The sequence below is a fragment of the Musca domestica genome, unplaced genomic scaffold, assembly GCF_030504385.1.
Source record: "Musca domestica strain aabys unplaced genomic scaffold, Musca_domestica.polishedcontigs.V.1.1 45, whole genome shotgun sequence".
Classification (NCBI taxonomy): Eukaryota; Metazoa; Arthropoda; class Insecta; order Diptera; family Muscidae; genus Musca; species Musca domestica.
This window is the reverse complement of record NW_026712335.1, coordinates 2666717-2675025: the sequence shown is the minus strand read 5'-3', so window position 1 is coordinate 2675025 and position 8309 is coordinate 2666717.

The window sequence follows — 8309 nt, the reverse complement described above, 5'->3', positions numbered from 1 at the left end:
CCAGAGCAAACCGATCAGGACCACATCAAAAATTGTGATTATATAGCCGGATAATTTGGATGCTCGAATTATAGGCTATTTTATATAATTTCATATTTAGTTTTAGGTTTGTTATTTGTTTGCCCCTCCAGCCGTTAGTGTTGTACAATTAACGGGTAACCGTTTTAGACATTGACAAGATGCACATGTTCGCTCGACGTACACTAAACGAATAAAGAGAATAGTCATTAACTATAAATAAAGTAATAAATTAAACAAACTATTTCGCTATGTATTTAGTTAGAGATAAATGTTGTAAGTTTGAGTTCGATGTGTTCTTAGAATGTTAACGACGAATGACAGAATTGAATAATTTCATTGTAACGTAAGATTAGTTCCTAAGACGAAAACGAATAAATATAAATTTTTATAAATTAAATTGGTTGTTGTTTTATTTATTGGATGACAGGGGAATGTGAGAACCAAGGGGGTAATATTTATACAAAATAGGTAAAATAAAAGCAAAGCCCAACTTTGAATACCCTCCACCATTTGGAACTATTTTGGCAATTTTTCAAAAAATAAAATCCGTTAAAAATTCTGTTAAATTCTTAAAAATATCGAAAGTAGCCGTTATATTAGGGTCTATACGATGACGTTGACTGCATAGGCAACTTTTATAATATTCAAATGTGAAACTTGAATAAAAAAAACCGGCGAATATAGGGAGGTACCGTTATATTGGGGCCATACGAAGACAAGAACCTGCACAGACAATTTTGTGGCCAAGGCTGTAGTATCCATTTCGAACTTTAAATACCAAATTTGAATCAATTCCTGTAAATAATGTCGCTAAAATCATCAAAATATAGAATATCGGGAGGTACCGTTATATGGGGGCTATAGTAAAACGTGGACCTACATGACCCATTTACGAACTTAACCTGCCTGCTGGCAAAATAAACAAGTGTGCAAAATTTCATTCATTCATTCTTTCGAATGAATTGATATAGAAGGCCCAACAATGTATACATAAAATTCAAAGTCGATTTAGCGATGTCCGTCTGTCTGTCCGTCTGTCTGTTGTAATCACGCTATCTTTCGAATGAATTGAGATAGATTTTGCACACATGTTTATTTTTCCAGTAGGCAGGTTATGTTCGTAAATGGGTGGTCCACGTTTTCATATAGCCCCCATATAACGGTACCTCCCGATGTTCGGTATTTTGATGATTTTAGCGACCTTTTTCCCGGAAGTAATTTAAAATTTGGCATTTGAAGTTCAAAATGGATATTACACCCTAAGACAGAAAATTTTCTGTTCGGGTCCAGGTCTTCGTATAGGTCCCATATATCAGTACTTCCCTATATTCGGTATTCTGACGATTTTATGCTGGACCCGGTCTTCGCACAGCTCCAATTTAACGGCTCCAATTTATACGATATTTGATGATTTTAGCTACATTATTCACCGTTTATTTCAAGTCTCGAATTTTATTATGGTAATGGCTTATGACAAACAATGCCTATGTATGTCCACGTCGTATAGACCCCAATATATTAAAAGTTCGGCCCGGCCGAACGTACTGCTTCTTAACTTGTTTTAATTTAATGTGGGAAATAGCATCAAATTTTAAGCCGTCACTCGCTGTTCAATTGTTGCTCTGCGTTATTTTGGCCCATTCCCGGCGAAGCGTTTGCTTGAGGTGATCGACACTTTGGTATTTTTTAGTGCCAACCTTGGTTCCCAAAAAACTCTAGACACAATAGTCCAACGGATTGGTATCCGGAGTTTTTGGTGGCCATTGTGCGCTGGAAATGAAGCGAGGAGCCTCATTTTGTAACCATTGTTGGGTGGCGCGTACTGAGTGCGATGGTGCTGAGTCCTGTTGGAATGATCAAGGTCTGCGGCCAAAGGCTTTAATACATCCTCTAGAATATTTCCGCGATTATATTCGGCATTTATTCTGATGCCACGTTCGATTAATACGAGCGGAGAGCGACCATCGGCTGTTATGGCGGCCCACGCCATAACCATGGCCTTCGGTTGGCCACGAAGGTGCACATTTTCAGCTGACTTCTTTGGCAAGTAAACACGAACATTTTGTTTGTTTACAAACTGCTGGAAAACGAATGTTTTCTCATCGGTGACGGAGCAAACCAAATTCGGCAAATCACCACTTTCGGCCAAGCGAAGCAACCATTTAGCTCTTTTGAGTCCATTTCCTTTCTGTTGCGGTGTAAGTTCTTCCACTTTTTGGAATTTCAATGGCTTTACCCCGAGCTGATTTTTCAATATTTGCCGAATGGAATATTGCAATATATTCAGATCACGAGCCATTTTTCGACCACTGTGACGCGGGTTTCGATCAAGTCGGTTCTTTTTAGTCGAACCATTTCTGCCGATGTTGCTGTTATCTTCTGTCCACTTACTTGACGTCGGGCTACGCTACCAGTATCACGGTAACGAGCGATGGTAGAGACACAACATATTTATTCACATTTAAAAGCCAAACACAAACACAAAGAAATCACTATCACGCTTGAATTCCATCACGAATAACCTTTTTTCCAGAAAATTCTCACCAAAATGCTTTTGTACGCTTGTAAACAATATAATGAGCTATTACTGGAATAATTTTAACAGCTGTCGGACGAGTGGCTTGGAAATGACAGCAGTCTGAAATTGGTTGCAGTTTTTTCATCTCACCTTGTATATCTTCAACCGATTTCGGGTTAATTGTTCACCAAATGGCCAATATCAGTCCAAATGATCTGAATTTTGGTACATCCGACCGAATTCAGTCTGGGTGCAAATACATTAAATTTGGAGAAAATCGGTTCAGATGTAGCTATAGCTCCTATATATATGTTTTATCCGATTTGGTGCTCAAGTCCCTTACATGCGTAATATGCACTCTACAACAGTGATATTTGATACCGGACATTGTAAGACTGCTCGAAAAAATTTTATCGAGGTTGGTTTAGATTTTAATATACCTGCGACGTACATCTTCCTCCGATTTTACGGATATTGATCACAACGCTATAATATCAGCCCAAATTGGATAGATTTTTTCATAGAAGCAAGTGCATCAAATTTGGAGAAAATCGGTTCAGATATAGCTCCCACATATATATTGTTCGTCTGATTTGCTAATTTTGTCCCCCGCAGCCGTAATCTGCACTCTTATACAAAAGAAAAACAGTAAAGAAAGTCTTAAAGTTGGGCGGGGCCGACTTTATTATGCCCTACACCACTTTGCTAATATAGTAGAACTCCGCATAGCAATTAAAAGTTTTTATGGGAGAATTCAATCATACACCCTATGATTTTAACTTAAAATTCAAAGGACTTAATATGGCGAAGCATTTGTATCTTTTAAATTCGGACTTGTATTGCCCATTTGGTGCAAAATTAATTTGAAATCGCTTAAAGATAATATGGGAGCTATATCCAAATCGGAACCGATCTCGATAAAATTTGGCAAAGATATTTCTGAGCTGTATTTGATATATTTCCCTGAATATCGTTGTTACGGAGTGCATATTACGGTTGTGGGTAACAAATATAAAAAATCGGATGAACAATATATATGAGAGCTATAGCTATATCTGAACCGATCTTCACCAAATTGTACATACTAGCTTCTAGACTCAATTCGGTCGTAAGTGCCAAGTTCCATCCCTTTTGGACAAATATTAGGCGTTTGGTTCACAATAAAAGCTAAATCGGACGAAGATATATATGGGAACTATATCTTAATCTGAACCGACCTCGATAGAATTTAGCAAATGTACTTCTGAGCTGTATTTGATGTATTTCCCCAAATTTTGTTGTTACAGAGTGCATATTACGGCTGCGGAGGACAAATATAACAAATCGGATAAACAATATATATGGCAGCTATAGCTATATCTGAACCGATTTCGATCAAATTTGGCTTACTTATTTTCAGGTCCAATCTGGTCGTACGTGCAAAATTCCATAATATTGGGACTGATATTACACGTTTGGTGCACAATAAAATGCAAATCGGAGCTATATCTATATTTTGACCGATTATCTCCAATTCCAATAGGGTTCATTCTTGGGCCAAACGAATGATTTGTGCAAAATTTCATCTGGATAGAGCAATAAATGCAAACTGTACTTTGTTTTCAAAAATACATGGACAGACGGACAAACAGATGGCCGGACGGACGGATTCTATGCAGATCATCAAAAGGAACTATGGGTCTATCTCGTTTCCTTTTGCCTGTTACAAACAAATGCACAAAGACATAATACCCTGACCACCTAGTGGTGTAGAGTATAAAAATGGTGTGAGCTACCAAATACAATATAAAAATATCTTTGTTAATTTGTTAGGGATCGGTTGAGATTTGGATATAGCTCCCGTATAATTTTTCATCCGATTTCACGTCTATTGTGCACAAAAAGTATAATCCAAGCCTAAATAGAATGGAATTTTGGGAAAAAATGGATCAAATATAGCTATAACGTCGAGATATGTGTTTTAATTTTATTATCCCCACTCTCAGGGTTGGTTCCATTATACATTAGTTCCCTTTGATTCTAAATTATAACTGTTTCGTGTAGATTTATTAAAGACTGGTTATCACTATGGAGAAGAATATTTTTTTAATATTTAACTGAACTTAATTTGAAATTCATTTTCACTTAACATACTTTGGGGAGCTGATTAAATTTCTTCGACGTATTATCAAATGCAATGTATTCCTAAAAATATGCTATAAATCGCTAAAATGCCAACTCATAGTGTCATTTATTTATTTTATGCAAATTAAACAAGATTATTTGTTATGCTATTTAAAATAAAACAATAAACGGAGAGAAAAATAATTATTCAATTTATTTTCGATTTCTTAACAATTGAGATGCCATAAAATCGAAAGTTAAATACTCGAATGCCAAACACTAGCCAATTTGATTGTTTAACATTTTGATTGTTTATTGAATGCTGTCAAATGAAATTAGAATTCTGAGCAATCGCTAGAAAGTAAACTTGTCCCGAAATGATGGGGTGATCATAATTATACAGCAACAGACAATATGTCTCAAGAAGATCAAAGATTTGGATTATTTATCGATTATAAATCATTGTCGAAACGATTTTTTTTGGCTGCATGTGCAAACATTAAACAAAGGGGTAAAAAATAGTCCGGACAAAACGAATTATAAGTACCCTTCGTTAATGGAAAAATTTAATAATTTTGAAGCGTTGATATACATTCTGAGTATATGAGACATGAGAAAGAAGTATAGCTTATTTTCGATATTAAGTTGAATTTCTTTTATACTCTAAAAAAGGCATATAATAAATACTTAATTCCGTTTGTAGTTCCTAGAAAAATTGATTTATCCTTAAACTTTATATTTTTGATCGATTGTCGATGTCGATTTAGCTATGTCTACCAAATAGAAATAAATTGATGGATACAATTAAATCCAAAGCAAAAATTTAGCATGAAGGTGGCGCTAGGGCCAGAATAGAAATCTGTTGTCATTGAAGATATTTAGGGGTTGAAATGGACCAAAAAAGAAAAATTTACAGATTTTGCTGTTTTTCTACAGGTCGCAATTATAGACCAATCGACGCGGAATTTAGTATGTGCCTAGGGTTTAGGGCTGCTCAGAAGCCGACCATTTGTTTGCTCGTCGGACAATACTTAGTGGGTAAAATATACCATATCTTTTATATGAAAATACGAAAATTTCCACTATACCGCGAATATTTTCAATACTTGCGAAATCACAAATGCACGAAAATATCACTTCTGACCGATACATTGCAAATATAGCAAAATATATACAATCTCATATATCAATGAAGGCGATGTAAGTTAGACCGCTTATAACTCCAGAACGGCTGGACGGATTTTAAAAATTCTCACAAATTCGGAATGGTCTCTTGCCAGAAAAGGATAAAATCTAAGAAAACCGCGTGCCAACAAATAAGTGAATACTTATTTTTAAATTTTTTGTCATATTAATTATCGCATGAGATATTTTCATATTGTTTTTTGGGAGTATCACATTCTGTATTATTTCTGTATTTCACATTAAAGTCGCAATTCTGCATGGGCATAGAGTTAGGGTCAGAATTAAACCCAATTTTTTAGGATGTATATGTAGGGATTCAAATTGGCAAAAATTAAAACTTTCCAGGTTTTGCAGTGGCTCTACAGGTCACAATCGAAAGCCAATCGACACGGAATTTTGCATACGGTTAGGGCTTAGGACAGCGCAGAAGTGTAGCATTTTGGACGACCATTGAATTATACTTATCTGAAAAACCTTTCTATAGCCTTTGCTTGCTTGTTTTTTTTTTATTTATTTAATTAGAGCGAATAGCCTATATGGTCCAACTTGAAACAATTAAAAGCTGAATTAGGCCAGGTATGAAGAAGCACATCTAGTATCAATATTTTAAATAATACAATGTGATATGGTTTTCCTCAAACATCCCAATGTTGACCCACATCCTAAAGAATATATAAAATGGGAAATGAGTGTTTGCTTTTCGTCGAAACTCTATCATCGCGTTTTTCTTACCTATCAACATTTTGAATAACCAAAACGATCATAAAATCCTCAATAAGCATCCTATTTTCTACAAATTTCAAACATCCCATTATTTCTACTAACACAAGATCTGTTGTGAAGATGATAGATACCTACTGGTACCTTACCCAAAAAAGTTCAACATTTTCAAAATTTCTTACTGTCATAACTTTGCGAAACAAGTCCGCGATCCTTTATAACTTGCTATATCAAAATATTTTTCTCATCCAGAAATATGATATAAATATGAAATTTATCATTTTCCATAAAATTGGATATACAGGGTGAGATGAACATACTGCACCCAACTTGAGACTACTATTATTTCAAATCCACTCATCCGACAGCTGTTAAAATTATTCCACACGACAGCTCATTATATTGTTTACAAGCGTACAAAAGCATTTTGGGGAAAATTTTCCAGAAAGAAGTTATTCGTGGTGAAATTCAAGTGTGATAGTGTGATTTCTTTATATTTGGCTGGAAAACCACAAGACGGAAGAAAACAGCAATATCAGCAGAAATCGTTCGAAAAGTATAGAAGTGACTTGATCGAAACCCGCGTCGCAGTGGACGAAAATGGGTCGTGAGCTGAACATATCGCAATGTTCCAATCGGAAAATATTGAAAAATTAACTCGGGGTAAAGCCATTGAAATTCCAAAAAGTGCATGAACTTACACCGCGACAGAAAGAAAATAGACTCAAAAGAACTAAAGAGTTGCTTCGCTTATCCGAAAGTGGTGAACTGCCGAATTTGGTTTTCTCTGATGAGAAAACATTCAAATGAGCACCTTCGGTTGGCCACCAGAACTCAAGCGTCGGCCATGGTGATGGTGTGGGCCGCCATAACAGCCGATGGTTACTCTTCGCTCGTATTAATCGAACGTGGCATCAGAATAAATGCCGACTTCAAAAAAATGCTTTCATTCAAAAAAAAAAAAAAAATAAAATAAAATAAAATAAAAAAAATTAAAATTTTGGCGTTTGACTTTGTTGCAATTTTTTTATCTCACCCTGTATACCAACTTCGAGGAACGCATTGAAAAAATAATTGATATTGAATATCTTTCTGTTAAAAAAGGATTTCGAATACTTATATAACATTGGACTCACTACATTCAGTCATGAAATTCGATCATTCTGTGTATGAAGTCTCATTAAAAAAAATCTTGAAAGTCCCATAATGTTTTGGAATGAAGCCCTTGAAAAATCTACGATTTTCGAAAGAAAAAAATTATATTATATATTTGCTTTAATATATTATTAGATTTTTTCGAAAATCGTTGATTTTTTTCAAGGACTTCATTCCAAAATATTATGGGACTTTTAAGATTTTTTTTATGAGACTTCATACCTATAATGATCGGATTTCATGACTAAAAGTTGTTAGTCCAATGTTATATAAGAATTCTTATGTAATTTATAATGTGAAATTCTTTACTTTCTTTTGAAGTTTGTACTTTTTGTCATACCACACCTTAATCTGAGTTTTGGTTTATTTAAATAAATCATAACAAATATAATATGATTTTTGGTCTGGAACCAATATTTCGCAATGTTACAAACCGAACGATCAACACAACATAATGTGTTTCACGCCATAGTGGTGGGTAAATCCCGAACTCATATTTACCAGTCAAGCCAGAATATGTTCATAGTAGCATATCTTTAATACTCCAACTAGAAAATATAAAGAATATTTTAATTGTCATTGAAATATTTCTAAAAAAATAACTGAT